Genomic DNA, 17,149 nt, shown 5'->3' on the forward strand with positions numbered 1-17,149 from the left:
GTTTTCTATGTTTCTATGATAATGATGATGATGATGATGATAGTCTGTACGTCTGTGGAATCAATATAGTTTGGAAAAAGTTGGCCTGCTGCAGGATCTGCAGGCTCGATACATAGAAATCTGTGTTCTTTTAATTCCATTACAGATTTCTCCAGCATTGCAGCTTTAAATATTGCTGGGGAATGGGTAGAGAGGGTCAAGGCCTCTCAGGAACAATACTGTTGAAACCTTAACATTGGCCTGATCTCCCAGGTTCAGTCATTTGTTTTGAAAGAGAAGATCCTATCCTATCTCTGCTGTACAGAAGAAGCAAGAGGCTGGAATGCTTACCTCATCAAGTCCAATATTGTGAACACCAGTATTTCCCAACCCAGCTGCCACTGGCTTTGGCTGGGGATACTGGAGGTTGCTGTCCAGCCCATCTGGCGGGTACCCGGCCAAGGAAGCCTGCTCCACCGATGGGTCACAGCTCTCCAGAAGTTCCGATGGAAATCATTACCATCTGGATGTGGAAATACCAGGGGCTGACCTGGGGTCCTTTGCTGTGGGAGGCATCTTATCCACCACCAGCCATTTTGGTGGCTATTGGCAGGCTAGCTGGGCAGCAGCTGGTCCCTGGAGATGCCATAGATTCCCCTCACCCCAACATCTCTTGCTAAGAGACAGGAAGAGTCCCAAACTCACGCATATGCTTGATCCCAGACATCTTTCTCATACTGATGTGTCGGCTAAGATGTCTCACCTCTGCTGCATTGCTTCTCCCATCAGATCAAGGGTAGCTGGCATTTCCCCAAAAGCAAAAAGTGGGAAGGGGAAGAAAAAAGCAGGGGACAGAAGGGAAGCCTCATGGAAAGGGAAGGGGAAATCTGAGGCCTCCCCGCCTCTTTCTGCCAGAACAAGACAAGCCAGAGCCTCCAGCTTCTCCTCCTGCCTGCCTGCCTCCTCCTCCTTCCCTCCCCCCTTTCTTCCTCGGTCCTCCCCCCACCCCGCTTCGCCTCCCTCCTCGCGCTCGTCGCTCGCTCGCTCGCTCGCTCGCTCCTGTTTCTAATTCCTTCCACTAGCTCGGAGCCTCGTTCAGCTGCCGTTGCCAGCGGAGTGGAATTAGGTTGGAGAGATGCTGCCGCTGCGGCTCTAGTTGTGAATGGGACTTGTCTGCCCGCCTTCCTCCAGAGGTGACCCGGGGAGAAGCGTCCACCGGACTCGCAGGTAGGGCTGGCGGTCCGCCTGCCTCCGTTTTCCCTGGATTCGGGGTGGGGGGGGGGGGTGTTTCTGAACTGGAAAGCTTCTCTTTGCTGTTTGGCAAGGGATTTGGCAGGGCTTGTGCGCGAAGGACTGGCGAGGAAAGGGCGTTAGGTCTCGAAGTGATAGCTGCTGGAAAGAGGGTGATCCTGGGCGTGACACGGAGGGGTTCTGCCGAGGGGGCGCGAAAGGGCAGGAGGAAGCGGGGCGACGCGTGAGGAAGACGGGGGGGGTGAAATTGACCTACAGCCAAAGCAAAGCTTGGCGAGATAGTCGCCAAGAAAAGTGGGGGTGCGCATCGAGCGATTTCGGCGCACACACCAAATCTGCCCTCCGAGATCTCCGGCGTCAGGACTCGCTTCCCTTGTACGTGCCCCCGAAAGTGCGAGCTGAGGCTTCGTTTCTTGTTCATTACGCAACCGAAGACCCGGAGTAACTCAGTCCCACCGCTGGCTACTCCAGGGCACGGCGATCTCGCCATCGGAGGCGAGCAGATCAAGACATAATCGATTCCTCGGATGGATGTGTTCATCACCCAGCGAGCGTCGTTAGGCTTCTCGGGATTGCTCTTCTCCTTCACCCCCACCTTCCCAATATTTTTCTCCTCAAATGAAGGCAGAGTAAAAACATGCCTCGGAGGGGCTCTATATAGCGTTATTTCGTGCCTGCATCTCCCGCGGCATCTCTATATTGCGCGTGTCGGAGGATATTCTTCAAACGGGTGCAGGGAAAGTGATTAAGTCCGGGTTGTTGCTCTGCTGCCTTCGGTAGGGTTATGAGAAACAAAAGCAAGCGAAAGCCATGGGGAAGGGTGCAGGTAAGGGGCGGGGGACCCTTTGCAAAATCCACTCGCGGAGGTTCCGCTAGAGAGAGTTTACTGTTGCTTGTTATCCTCCGGGATGCTGCAGCAACATTCAGAGGGTGTCCAACTGAGGGAAGCGCCTCTCTTCCAAAATCACGGGCTGGAAAATTGTGATGCTTTTGGATGATCTATAGGTAATTGCAGCCTCAGGGAAGGTGGAATAAAACAGACTTTAGAGCTGCTAGTGCATCTACATAACGGTCACTTTTTGAATAAAACCTCTTCCTGTGGGATCCTCCCAAGGGCCCATATTGCAATCTGACATCACCAGGCAAACAACTTTACCTTCTGGAGAGATGCCCATTTATCATCGGTGCCTTTAAATATTTCTTTGGCCAGCATCAAGCTGAGAGAAGCCAGTTGGCAGATAGGGACTGGGGAAACCCTTCCTTCTTTTTTCGTACCATTGCTGCTTGCTTTCTTTCTTTCTTTAAATGAAATTAAAATAATGGGACATGTCACAGCGATGTAGTATTTACTCAGCAAGTACAAAGGAATCCCTTCAGCAAAGCAGGTCACTAGTTCAGACAAGGAAAAAAAATGTTCTAATTTTGGGGTGAACAGAGGATTTGCTTTCCCACTTCCACATTCCCATGGCTCGTAACTCCGTTGGGAAGGACATGCTTCCTGTTAATTCATTTTGATGACACAATAAGAATTTTCACGGGCCATTGATCCACTGTTAAGAAATCAAATAATTTTAATGGCTTCATAATGAAAACTGCTAAGTAAAAAAGGCTGCCACAGACCTACTTGGGTTGTCTGAGCCAGGAATATTAGAAGGATTCCTTCCCCTTCCCTTTTTCTCTCCCGCACCTACTTACCCACTTATTCAGTTCTGAACTACTCTCATGAGCATTTAGAAAGAATAGAGTGCTCATTAGAAGTCTCTCTGGATCCTCAGCTCTTCCAGTCCTGCTAAAATTTCCCAGTGAAATAAGTTCTGGATTTCACTGGGAGTCTTTTGCAACAATGGAGATGGAATATGTCTGGATGAACACCACCAGACTGGGGCAGCGAGTGCTGTTCTTTCCAGAATGGCGCCAGGGAGGTGGAGGAGGTAGCAAAGAGGTGTCCTTATGTCCCACAATTCCTCAGCACAGCATTCACATATAGCATGCTACTGGGAGAGGCAAGAAGGCAAAGGAACAGCTTCAATGTATGCAAAAGCATTGCAGTGGAGTTCCCTTTTTCTAACAAACTAAAACAAAATGGCTGTTTCAGCACATTTAAAGAAGGTGCTACACGCCAGGAATGTAAGTTTGAGTACAGTTTGCCTCACTGCTGGCTGAGAGAAAAATAAATTGGAAAGGAGAGGACTTTGGTCCACAAGTTTAAACAAACACCCTCTTACTTCAAGAATACCTCTTTTCCCTCCACACACTGTATGATTAATTTTTTCTGGACATTATTTTGCAGTGTAGAGTTTATTTTGCATTGTAGAGTTTCTACCTGCATCCCAATCCTAATATTGCAATCAGAAGAAAAGTGTGACACTGCTGCACTTATAACAGGCTTCTTATGAGTCCCATCTTTATAGAAATGCACAAAATTTGCACATTTGGGCAAGTTTGTTTGCATAGGAGCTGTTGCCATAAGGGATGTCAATAGTCAGAATAAGAAGTTTCATGTGTAATTGTGGTGGGTGATTTCTCATCAGTGTGTGGGAGAAAGGCCAATCCAGACATAGCCTGACAAAATGAAATGTTTTCTGTCATAAAATTAAATATGGAGGATGAGATAAATATGGAATGACAGAGGGAGAAGGTTCTTGGGACTTTCCACCTGAAAAATTATGGCTTTTGTTTTGTTCATTTCATATGCCTGGAAAAGTACAATTAATGCATCAGTTTTCAGCTGCATAGAAGGGGCTTCTTTTCAGCTAATTGAAGCCTTGTGTTCAGAGTTCAAGCAATTTACAAATTTAGGTAATTCGACTGAAAGGAAAAGGGTCTTATAACAAATGCATAATTATCAGGAAGATAGTTCCATAACTTTTTTAATGTGGATCTTTTAGAGAGATCTTTGTAACTCAGTAAAAGGATTTGTGAAAATGAAAAAAAAAATCAGACTTCTTTTATAAAACAATGCCCCTCCCATGTAATTAATTATATATGGAGCATTTGATGAAACTTCCTGCTTGTGAGAAAAGCAACCATTTTTCATTGAACAATGTTTGATCTTCATAAATTATCACAATGCCAAATACAACAAACCTCTCTCTCTCTCTCTTTTTCGTGGCAAGTCCAATGTCTGTATTGCAACCTAAGAGAGCCAGTGGTGTGGTATAGAGGTTAAGAGCATGGAAATGGGACTCAGACTATGTAGGTTCTGGTCCCCACTCAGCAATGGAGCCGGAGGTGGGGGGGGGGGTTGGAGCAGTCACAGACTTTCACCCCAACCCACCTTAAACTGTTGTTATTGTGAGGATAATATTGAGAGGAGGAGGTAAAGAATTATGTGAGTTGCATTGAGCTCTCTGTAAGAAAAAAGCAGGGTATAAATAAAATATATTAATAAGGCATTTACACCACCGTTTTAAAATGCCAATGTTTCCTTTGCTCAATTGTTCATTCTATCACTCAGTTCCAGTTAATATTTTCTGTAGCTACCTTCCTGGAATAATCACCACCTGAATTTTAAGTAATAATGCTTTGCTGATCTGATTGATAGGAGAGTGCCATGCCAAATTACAATTACCAGGGCTGAAAGAAGTAGTGCAACTCCAAAACATAAATCGAATTGTCCAGTCATATAGGAATCTCTAATATTACAGCCCAGTACTCCTTTACTGCAGAGCAAGCCCTGATGAACTAAGTGAGACTTGCTCCTAGGTGGGTATACAGAGAATCAGCCTGAACATAACAAAGTAGATTTCAAAACCTAAAATGGAGCCTTCGAGTGACGGTGACGGTTATTTCAGTCACTTAAAAGTGTCCATGGCTCTTAGTGTCCCTGCAATATTTATGAATCCTTCTGAAGTTGCTTTCATAAAGGGCCTCATGTTTTTGGAAGGTACTGCTAGACATGTCATGCCTTTAGGCTATATTAACAGGAAATCTGTAGCCCTGTCTATATTTAGTACGCCTTTCTCTGCTAGCAGAGGGTTGTGGGCACTAGAGGGCGCTGGTGCTCTTTTCTAAGTCAACACTTGTGGCCCATCTGCTTTTCAGGCCATTGAAAAGCTGTTTTGTTACCACCGGCCTTGCTTGCCCTCTCAGGGGAGAATGAATTCAATCTCACTGTGGTTCTGGCTAACGCTCAGGCAGTTTGTCAGGATTAACATCTTTCTAGTCAGCCATTCTAATGTTACCTCTAGCATCATATTACTACCTTGGAGTTCTCTGTAAACTTCTGGAATTCTGTTGCCCCAGACTGCCAGAGGAAAGAAGATGCTGGCATCAGCTCTGTTCATATCTTTAGTACATTTCCTTATTCTGGAAAAAGCATTTCCTGATGAATTAGAGGGCTGTTCCACTTTAGTCGTCCTCATCACCCAATCAGGATTATTGTCAGCGCTCAACGAATCTAGAACAAAGGCAGACAATCTAGTGCCCTATACATTCTATAAGCCCTGGCTAGCATGGAACTATGGGAGCATAATCCAAAACATCTGGAAGGTACCATTTGGCCTACGCAGGCTCTTTGTTATTGGGTGGGATAGAAATACTGCATCCCGCTTCTCCTCCTCCTGTGTGGAGCACATGTTTGCTTGGAAATGGACTGATGTTCAGTCCCTGGGATCTCCAGCTAAACAAATAGGATCAGGTAGCATATGGTGGGCAAGACTGATCTGTTTTGATTCTCTGGAGTGACTGTTGAAGCAAACAACATTAGGCTAGGTCAGGGTGGGCTGGCTGTGGCCTCCAGAAGTTATGGCCTACAATTCTTATGACCCTTCACCATTGCTAAATGTTGGCTAAGACTGGTGAGGATTGCAGCCTGGACCTTGGACCCTATGACATTAGCAGACCCTGGCATCAGGCAGCTTTCTGTGTGCATCTGAAAAGCACCTTTTGGGGGCAGAAGTCTGCTAATGTCGTGTCTGTCATTAGACGTCAGAATCAAAGCAAACAACAAGAAGCCCTCTCAGCTCAAAATATGGCTTTTCTTCCCTTCTCTTGTGACTGGAACACTTTAACCGTGTCTTCACTTGCTGGAGAAAGTCAGAATCACAGTCGGCCAAGAAGCATGAGATGCCTTCTGAGCCTCGTACTGAAAAATAGATGCAGGCCAAATTCTCCTGAGATGCACCTGCAGTCATGACCCAACAAAAATTCCCTCTGAGATTTTCATTTTCATAACATCATTCATTTTACATTTCAATACATTATAAAATAGATATTAATACATAATATTTTAATTTTCTCCCTCTACCTCCCAATTAAATTAAATGGAACGTACCAAGTGCTAAGGGATTGATTGATTCATTTAATGACTAATTGATTTAACGTATTGGTAGGCCACATTCCAGGGTGGTGCTTTCACAAAATATACATAAATAAAATCACACACATTTTGTGCCTCTGGCTTTGTTTGATTCTGAATGGTACATTTTGTTTATTGGAAGGTTATGGCAGCCTTCTGAAGTTGAGTGCCTTTCAGATAAATGCAACTGTCAGCCTTCCTGACCATCGGCCATGCTAGCTGGGGCTGATGATAGTTGAAGTGGAAAGCATCTAGAGACCACCAGACCACAAGGCTGTCCCATGATATTGTTCAGAGTGGTTCCTAACCTCGATTCCTCGGATACGTTTCACCTACAGTTCCCATGATCCTTTCTGTTTGCCATGTTGGCTTCATTAATGGAATGTGTAGTTCAAAGCATCTGAAAGATTCCAGGTTGCTGATTCCTTGTCTAGCTTAACAGTGAAGATGTCTGGTTCAGTTGGCCATACCATGATATGCCCGCCACGGTGGCTTTTTAATTACCTGTATGCAGCAGCTCTTTCCTATCTGCTGATAAAGTTCTGTCCCTTTGTACAGAGCTGCTTTGTATTGTACTGAATTCTGGGGCTACTTTGAAGGTACAAATTCACTTCCGATAAGGTCCAGAGCAGATCTGTTGGGTTTCATTGTTGCAACCCTACAGGAACTGGCAACATGTCTTGGAACACTCCACAACTCTCCTGCAACTGTTCAGGAGAAGAACAGATGTTTGGTAACAGTGGACAGGCTGGATTTCAGGTATGTTCACCTGCCCTTTGAAATCCTTCCACTGAGAAAACTCTAACAGCTTCCAAGGAATTCCTGGATATTCTGGGACATCTTTGATCAGCACAAATATATATTTGGATGGCTCTATATCACGGCCACACATTTTGCACTTCTGCTGTAGACAACAGCACTGACATTGGATTTGGGTGTCACTGTCTTGGGGCATATTGTATGGACACTGCACATGCCAGATGGGTGCCAGATAGAAGCCATGAGAGAACATGCTGAGGTCTTGCTTCCTTCAGCCTAACCTCCTTCAGGATCTGCAAAAGGTGTACTTAACTACACTGGCAAGGATATTCTGCTTCAGTAGCAGAAATCAATGTGTACAGATTATAGGAGACAGTCCTAAGCTGACTTGGTGAAAGGGGAAAACATGTACCTTTTGAAGCTTGGTCTTCAGAGAAAATTAATACCTTACTGCTGTGGTGGAATCCTCCTTATTACAAAAAGAAAAGGCATTAGCTAGAAGGCCTAGTTCTCACATCACTTGAGCAGTGTGGTGCTCGTTGAGGCACTCACTAATATGGAGGGTTCATTCTGTGGGGAATCCTATATGTCAGGGATGCACAACTCCAGATGTGTTAGCCTACAGCCCTGATCAGTCCTGGCAAACATGCATAGCCAATAATGAGGAAAGGCAAAAGTTACAGGCCAAGACATCAGCAGCGCCAGGAGTTTCCCATCCTTGGTGTGCTTGAACCAACTTGCAAAATAGAACAATTTTAACCACATGAAGAAAACTGCTCCTTTACAATGGTTTACCTTGTTTTGCTGAGTCTGGTCATGGGTGCTTTAGGGTCTGGGTTCCTATCAACTTTTAGAACATTATGAAGAGGACAGTGTGCTCTTCTGAGTTTCACTTTTCATTGCAATACCAAGAAATTAGTTGTAAAATGACGGTCTATGTAGCTGGCAGTTGTAGACAACCCAGATCATATCGTATGATGAACATTTGCCCATCTGAATCATCTGGATATCTGCAAATATAGCCAGCCAAACAAAAAATCTTGATGGAGGTAGTTTATACCTGCCGGCTTGAGGTAGTGGCCTGAATGCATGGATGAGTTCTCACAGATAGATCAGCAAATGGCACTGTTGCACTTGTGGCGCCTGAATTCTGATGCTGTGCAGTGGAAAAAGTTTTTGGTGAAGTGGGCAGAACTAAAGTTGATTCTACCACATGCAACCCTGCCCTCAACTACAGAGCTAATGTTAACACACTCACATAATTTAAAGAAGTTAATAGAACTGACTATTAGCCAATCTAGCTCTAAATAATCTATTTTGGGGCTGAGAAAGGGTAAATCTCTGGGTGATTTGCAGCAGGCTGACTGGCAAGGATGTCTGATTCCCAAGCGTTGTGGTGGACAACTTCCTGGATCTGACTCATTCCTTTTGAGTGCATGTCTTTGTTCCAGGCTCCAGTTGATTAATCTCTGATTTCTAGGAGGGGGGTGGGGAACCAAGATTCCATAAGTCTGAAGTATGTCTCTTCTTGTCTTGCTTCTAGCATTCACTCTTTCTCTTCCCTCTCCCCTTCATCTCAGTTTCACTCCCCGTCCACGTCAGCATTTAGCTTCACAATTTCTCTCGTTTATCATCACAGCTTTAGCTTGCTTCTGACTAGCCAGGACCTCACAGAAGCCATTACATGACTAAACACTTCATTTGCGAAAACTACTTTGTTTTGCTTCCTGCAGCAGTTTCTCAGACTCCCAAATATGCCTCCAAGTCCACAAAGGTTGGGGACCCCAATGCACATGCTCACAAAAGTCATCTGTGCTCACGAGATACATCTCAGGTTCACGTGAGAGCAAACAATATCAATGCGCAGCAAACCCCACGAAATGGATTCATGGTCCATCTAACACAGTGATGTAGTGAAAGGGAATGTGGGGCCCAGAGCTCCAGGACTGACTGCTAGAACTTCAGCTTCCAGAGCAGCAGGGCAATTGGCTGAGTCTCTTTGCTATGGCAAAGGAGTGTGGTAATAATAAGGCATATGAATTTTACGATTGTTTGCAATGGTGTAACACTAAAAGGAGGTCCTCATCATGACAGTCCCCATAGCCACTCCCTCACCCCAAGGAGAACCCCAAATGCAGGCAGCTGTTTCAATCCATGGAAACAAACCAGTTTGAGAATGTCCCATCTTCATCCAGAGCAGGTCTTCTGGGGAGCGAATGGGTCTTAACTGATCATTCATGACCAACCTTCTTGAAAAAACAGGAAAACAGATTTAGTCAATCTATTTTTCCTCCGCTACTGTGATGTTGCAATCAAACCCAGAGATAACAAGGCATCTTGCCGGGTGACAAATGACATTAGCATCTCCACTAATAAAATGGGGCTGGGGCTGCACCCCTGTGAGCCTGGTGCTGTTATGGCACTGATTGCTTAGAACAGATTGGCACAGAGAAGCCAGAGAATAAGGAAAGTATTATTATTTTTATTATTATTATTATTATAACATTTCTAAGCCGCCCCGAGGTTTCAGCAAGGGGCGGCATACAACATGATAAAATACATTGAAATACAATAGTACATAATAAATTACCATTAAATATAAAAATACAAAAAATACATTGATTTACAAATATAAAATTAAAATTATCAGTATAAAATAAAAATATAGGAGGAGAATATAAAGATATAAAAATATAAAGTAGCCAAGCAGAGACAGGATGCCTCTTTCCTTTCTGATTGGGTTCCTGGTCCACATTAGCAGTTCAAAGGGTAACACTCCTTTGCAATATGGCCGGCATTTTTAATTAAAAGCTAAAGGCCGCATCTCTGCTGGCCGAAGACTTTTGGTTAGAGAGCAATGTGCTGTGCAAGTTGAGCCAGTGCAGTCAGAAGTAAGCAGTGCTGAATTCAGTGGAGTTCACTCCCAGGTCAGTTCGCACAGGGTTGCTGTTCTAAGACATTTGAGCTCATGCTATGGACTCCTGCTTTTTGTTATCTGTGCACACATTGACATACTGTCATAATAAGGCCCTGCTCATCAAAAGCAACCACTACACTATAGATCAAAATTAAATGTTAGTATTACACCCCACAGACATATGCAATACGACTTAGTCACGCCTTCATCGAGTGTTCTCTGTGGATATAGAATGCTTAAATGGAGCTGCTGCACATGTGTGTTTTTTCATGCATTTCAGTGGAGGAAGAAACCTCATTTGCACAATTCTTTGCACGAGTGAAGCTGCTTCTGAATAGAAATTGGAATAGTCAGTGGAGGTTTGAGATAATATGGCATGAATCCAAGCTAGGTCATACCTCAAGTGCACCGATTGAAATATATGGGATTTAAATAGTAGTGATTAATTTGTCCCACAGACTTCAGTGGATTTATTCTAAACATGACCAAGAGATAATATACACTAGGCATCTTGGCTGGCCTTGTAAAGCCTGATTCACTGTCATTTAATATCACTCCTTATTTCTGACCATTGAAAAAATTCAAAACATCAGACACCTTTCCCAACAGGTATCCTTCAAGAGGTTTTGACTTAGAGTGGCCACCAACCCTGCTCATGCACCCTGCTCATTCATTCGCCCAAGTGCATTTGGAAGGACCTACCTTGCAGAAAGCTGATAAGTGGCTGTAACAGCATTATGGCAATCCTTAATACCCAGCACATGTATGTATCTATCCGTCATCTATTGACCGTCTATCCATCTACACACCCACAGAAGCTCCTCTTATTATTATTTGAATTACAGTGTGATTTGATCCTCAGCAGAAACAATAATCTTCCATCATACGCTCTCCCCCATTCCTTGCAAGATTTCCATTCCAAGATCTCAGCACTACTGCTTGCTTCACTGCTCACCATAAAAAATAAAATCCATCATGCTCTACCCTTGCTCAGGAGATTTAACTACGAGATAGCAGCACTGCCTAGTTTAAAATAGAATGGGAGGGAGCCCAGAACACCTCAAGGCAGTCTGGAAATATAGCAAAAAGGAAGAAAAATGCCAGTTCTAAAATGGATGGAGAGAACTCTTTTCACTTAACATTTTCTGCAGGAAAAAGTAGAAAATATGAAAAGTTGTTCACTCAAGTTCAGTTTCAAGCCCTTTATATATTTTGCAAATATTTTACCTCTGCCACCTCAGTAGATTAATGTATCATATATACTTATGTGCTTGGAAAGTCCAATTATACAGACATAATAGTTTTCTACTGCCAGTAAGCAGAGAAGAGACCTTAAAGAGATGAGGCAATGCCGTTCAGGATCAAGGCATTCATAGCACCTGCTGAGACGGGAATATTTTCCTTCCATATTTCAGCCATAATATGAATTATTCTAGTTAATTTCTTCAGAATTATTCCAGCTAATAACACTGCCACCCCTCTAGATTTCTAGTTAATTTAAAGGCAAAGGGGGTTTTGGTTTGGCATTTGAAAACTATGTTGAATTCAAATAGTATTGAGCCTGTTTTGCCAAGGGCAAAAAGTTCCTTTTGGATCCAGAAGCAATGTGCACAAAGGTGGATTAAAGTCTAAAGATTTTATTCTAAAACAGGCACTACAATGTAAACAGATATAATTACATGGAAAAGGAAATACAATACCAAGTAAGCTGGCTTCCCTCTATCAGCCACCAGGACGGCCCCCCTTGCGAACGACAGGGAAAAAAGCCCCAACTTTTGGCCGGTGTGCATCACCTTCCTTGCTTGGCTAGATCTCACTCTGGAACTTGCTCAGGCGGGGTCACGAGGCTTCTCTCTCTACCCTAAATCTAAGAGTCAAAACAGTTAACTAGCCGCATCTGGTGTTCCTGGCTCTCACAGTGATAAGCTTCGCTGTTTACTTTCCTGCATTCTAATGCTGTACCATCCCAATTAGCAAGAGGCTTCCCTTGCATGCTGAAGGGCCTCAACTGAGCCTCCACAGGTGAGGCAGGGATACAAGGGCAATTGTGTTACAATACCTATCGCCTCGGTATACAATAGTCTTCCGGAAATTTTCCTCTACACAGCCCTAGCTAGCACCTCCCTTTGCTAATATGTGGGCCTAAATTTTGTGCCAAAACAGACTTTTGCAATATATTGCATTAAGCATGCAATCTGCATACTTGCATAGGTGAGAAATTGCTCTAATGTACATTTAATTTTCCAATCAAATTGGAACAGAAATGAGCTTGGCTGAAATAATCACCTCAATAGCAAAAATGTCAAGACCAATACTTGCGAAGAGATGACAGATGCCTGTTATCATGACCTTGGTGCTTTAAAGACTTTTGTGTTGGATTTTGTAAAGGGTTCTATCTTCAGTTACTCAGTGCAAATTCTGTAGGCCATTTTGGGTTTCAGATGGGTGCAATTGTCCCTAATCTAGATCATAAAATAAATACACAAACAAGCAAATATATGCCCAGTGCAGTGATAATTGACAGAAAGCCTAGCGTTGGAGGGCACCCCACAGATTACAACACTTAGCATTCCCAAGCTTTCCAAGAACTTCCCAAGAACCTAACAACCATGCACTATAACTCATTGACATTATTCTCATGTTTCAAGTGGAAGAGGTGAGACAGGGACAGTAGCATGATTCAGGTCTTCTAGATCTCAATGTAGATTCTTCTAAAGGTGAACATGCTCTTCAGATGCTGAAGGGAAAACATCTGAGGCAGGATGTTAAAGTTGCCATGCTACTTTAAAAGCTCAGTTTAGAGTGGTGATTTTACTGGGTTCCAAAACACCAAGGAGTGACTACACCTGGCTTCTCCAACATGGTGACCCAGGTACTTCCCTTCAGATCCAGCAGGCTCTCTGCCCCTCTTGACTTTTATTTTATGCACGAGATCATAAAAAGGAGGCAAAGTGGAATTCCAACCTGCAGAGCTGCCTACATTTCCCAGAATGGCCTCTGGGCTGCACTTGGCATTCTGGGTCAGGTTTCTCATCTCTGGACCTCATCAGTAGGTTTCTGTCAAATGAATGTCATGGTAGAAAACTGTGGGTTCACAAGTCTATCCTGACTTGTCACAAAAGACAACATAAATGCTTAAATAAATGCAGGTAGAAAAATCTGCTTGTCTAACTTCAAATAGGCAAGGGACTTCAGAAAGGGAATTTGGATTCAGATACTTTTATCAGTAGTCTAGATGAAAACCTACATTTTAAAAAAAACCTCAACTAAAAATCTAGAATAAAAGTCTAAAAATGTGTGGCATGAAGAAAGGGAATAGGGAAACATTTCCCCTTCTTATAATCCTAAAACCCAAAGGGATGATCCCATGAAACTGACTGGCAGGAAATTCAGGACCAATAAAGGGAAGAACTTCTTCATACAGCTTATTGTTAAACTATCGAATACACTTCCACAAGTGATGGCTGCTAGTTTGGGTAGTCCAAGAAGGAGAAGAAGAAATAAACAGAGGATGAGGCTCTAAAATGGCTATTTGTTCTGATAGCTATTCGCCACATTCTGTATCAGAGGCAATCTGCCTTTATACACTACACAGAAAGCTTGGGTGGGTGGGTGGGTGGGGCCTGCTGCCCTGCTTGGGGTTTTCCACAGGCAGCTGATTGGCTTAGTGAGCAGAAGGCTGGACCAAATGGACCTTGGCCTGACCCTGCTTGGCTGTTTGTATATCATTATATATTATTTTTGCAACCGCCCTAAGAAGTTGGCTAGGCTGAGACAGTGATTAGATCAAGATCATGGATGAGTAGGGATTTGAGCTGAGGCATCTCTAGACCATGTCTACTGACTAAAGAAGCCATATGAACCATTTTTCAGGAAAAAGCCATTTTGGCACCAGTTCTTGGGAGCTTTTCACAGGGGCTCACACTTCTTCCCTGATCGACTGGTGATGTTGTGAAATAGACTCAGCTGGAAATGTTGAAGTTTCCCTCCCCATCCTCCTTCGCACATTCAAGCAAATCTTCCTCTTCCAATCATCAGGCCAGCAAACCCCACTTGCGCCTACCTTGGATCAATGGTCTTCTCGCTTTTGAGAACCATCTGCTCTCCGTGGTGTTACAAAACATGAGCCCCAATGCACACCGCTGTCCTGCACATCCAATTTTCCCTCTGGCACCTGCACAGGGGTTGTGAGACTGGGATGTGGGTAGCTGATGGAGGTGGACGGAATGCACTAATGAGACTGGGCCTCATAGTTAGAGGCTGGTAGTGTGGTCCATGGTCAGGACGAGGCAACTGTGCACTATTGTACAAGAGACGGCACGGTTCAGAAACAGTTCTGTGGTCAAAGACCTGTGGCAGGGAAGCAGTCACACAAAGGTGGTTGAGGCCGCAGGAACAGACAAGAGTGGGACCAAACTGGAACAGCGCAGGGACTAACCAGAGCTAGGCAGGAACAAATGGAGCAAGCAGGAACACACAGGAACAGAGCAGGAACAGACTGGAGCATGTAGGATCCAGCAGGAGTGAACAACAACAAATGGGAACAAGGCAGGAGCAAGTGTCAAGGTGTGGTGATGCGGAAGGCCAGAGTCATGGAAGCAACACGCATCGCTATGGCCTTCCAGGACCCCAGCTTCACTGCATGGTTACCTTTCAGATGCTTGCAGGGCGGCCAGGCCCTCATCCTGACATTGGTCCACTGGAACAAGCCAATCACATTGCTCCTTTTCTCTTGAGCTTCTTGCCCATCACAGCTCATGATTCCCCACCTCTGAAGTCTCCTCTGGAAGCCCAAAATCACAGCACTAGTTCAAGGGAGGGAGGGAGGGAGGGAGGGCATGAAGATGAAGTTATAGAGCTCCTGCTCAGAGTGAGTTTCTGCTGCAAAAGGAGAACTTGCAACTCTGCTGCAAGAGTTGGAAAGCCACCACATTGGAACCAACCAGGAAGTGCCCTTTCCCTCAGGTCTTGCAGTGAAGAATGCTGCACTAGATGAAAATTGGTTGGCGTGATGCCTCTGGAATTGTAGTAGGGATTGATATGGCATACTTTAATTAATTGCTTAGTTCTAAATGTTGGGACTACAATGGGCAGTTGCTCTTGGCACACATCCCCAGGGCATTCTGATTTGGACTCAGAAGAAGAGGAATGGTGGGAGATGATTGTGAATGTGGGCCAACTCCATGTTTGAGATGAGAGAAATGGAGGTGCTTATCTCAAAGCCAGGCTCCCCAGGTGTTCCAGCAGTTTCTGAGAATTACCAGGATGTGCAGCTATTGGGAGTGGGGTTGGGACAGGGGAGTTTCTTAGAGACAGACAAACCAGGTATGGCTCTCAACCCCATGACACAATGTTGGCAAAGGAGGTCTATTCGATAAGAGGGTTGGTGTGCAGAGAGGTGCGCTTGTTCCCAAAGCCCCCTCCCAAAGGATTGGGCCCCAACATACTTATAGGGAGTGTTCCTAGAAATAAATGCTTGATTGGGTTCAATGAACAACTCCGTGTATGCTTGGAGATTCCTTCTGGGTGATGGTGCTTCTTGAAAACACTTTGTGAAGAAATAACTTCTTGCAAATAAAGGTCTGTGGCTTTGAATGTGCGAAAGGAGGAAACCTAGCTCACAACACCATCTTTCTTACTTACATTTATTCACTACCCCACATCTAAAAGGTTTCCAGAGCAGTGAACAATACAAGATTTAAAACAACAAAAAGAAATTGTTGTTTTAGATATGAAAAATCAGTAAAAACAGTGAAATCAAAATAGTTTCTAGGGACTGTTATGAGAACAGGTTGATCCTTATTCTCCCATTTTGCACTCACTTTTTCCCAGTTCCTTGCCAAACCTCCTCCTGCTGTTCAGTGATATTTCAGTGACATTGGCAGACTTTATATGCAAGAAGGTCTTTCCTGGAATGAGGAAAGGCACTGGCTTTTCAGCCTTTTCATTTCTCTTCACATCTCTATGATGGTGTTTTCATTCTCCTTGGATGTGTGCCTGTGAAAGAAAGAAAGAAAGAAAGAAAGAAAGAAAGAAAGAAAGAAAGAAAGAAAGGAGTTTTCCCTATACAGGACACCTGGGGCCTCCTAGCTATGTATTTCAGCAGGGAATAGAAATGGAAGTTGCAGGATGTATATCACTAGTCACAGGATATAAATGTTGCAACGTGTGGTGAAAATGCCTTTGAAAATGAAGACAAAGTCATAACATACATGGCATAAATGAAATTATTGAGCTTTTCATAACATACATGGCGTAAATGAAATTGTTGGGCTTTTCTCACGTAAATGAAATTGTTGGGCTTTTTGATACAATTGAGTCAGGTTTTTGATTTCACAAAGGCTTTGTCTAAGCTATTGGTGTATGAGAGACAGGGGGAGGAGGAAAGAAAACATTGGCAGTCTCTGTACTTTATAGGATTACTTGTTTGGGAGTTTATGTGAGGAGGAAATAAATGGTCACGGTAGGGGCAGTGCAGGATCCCAGTTTTGGTGGGCCCTTGCGTAAGAGACCCTCCGAGGGCTCCCACCTTAAGTGAGTCTAGCTTCTCATCACCAGGGCCACTGGCTCCTCCACCACTTTGTCTTTCCCATCAGTGATCCACCTGCTTGCTCAAAAGACAGAGCAACTGTGGGCACGAAGGCAGGAGCAACTTCAAGTAGGGGCTGCCCCTCTGCCTGGCGCTGGTCCACTCAGCTGCACTGTGTTTAGTCTCCAAGCAACTGTGGCACCAGGAGAATGAGCTGCCTTCTGCTTGGCCCCTCTCCAGTCAGCAGAGCTGATCTTTAGCCTGAGTTGCAGCTGTCAGCCCAAAGGGGTTGGTCATGGCTGGGCAGGATGGGTGCCGGCACAACCAGCTGTCAGAAGCACTTGGGTGACAGGCTCTTGGAAAGAGTGGCAAGGGTTTCTTGCCATTCTTGCTGAGCAGCTCTCCAGCAGTTTGG

General features: G+C 44.4%; 1 protein-coding gene across 3 annotated transcripts in view; it reads left to right on the forward strand.

Moving 5' to 3' along the window:
• The first annotated feature begins 1,057 nt into the window (after window positions 1-1,057).
• The window catches only part of CDH11 (cadherin 11), a 118,535-nt gene continuing 102,443 nt past the window's right edge, over window positions 1,058-17,149 (forward strand). The window contains exons 1-2 of one of the 3 annotated variants that reach the window (XM_044434187.1): window positions 1,058-1,206; window positions 10,815-10,968. The gene's annotated coding sequence lies outside the window, so the exon portion shown is untranslated. Of the gene's footprint in view, window positions 1,207-10,716; window positions 10,969-17,149 lie in introns of those variants that run through there. The other 2 variants (XM_044434185.1, XM_044434186.1) reach the window with 2 other exon arrangements.

The sequence above is a fragment of the Varanus komodoensis genome, unplaced genomic scaffold, assembly GCF_004798865.1.
Source record: "Varanus komodoensis strain SLA01 unplaced genomic scaffold, ASM479886v1 scaffold27, whole genome shotgun sequence".
Classification (NCBI taxonomy): Eukaryota; Metazoa; Chordata; class Lepidosauria; order Squamata; family Varanidae; genus Varanus; species Varanus komodoensis.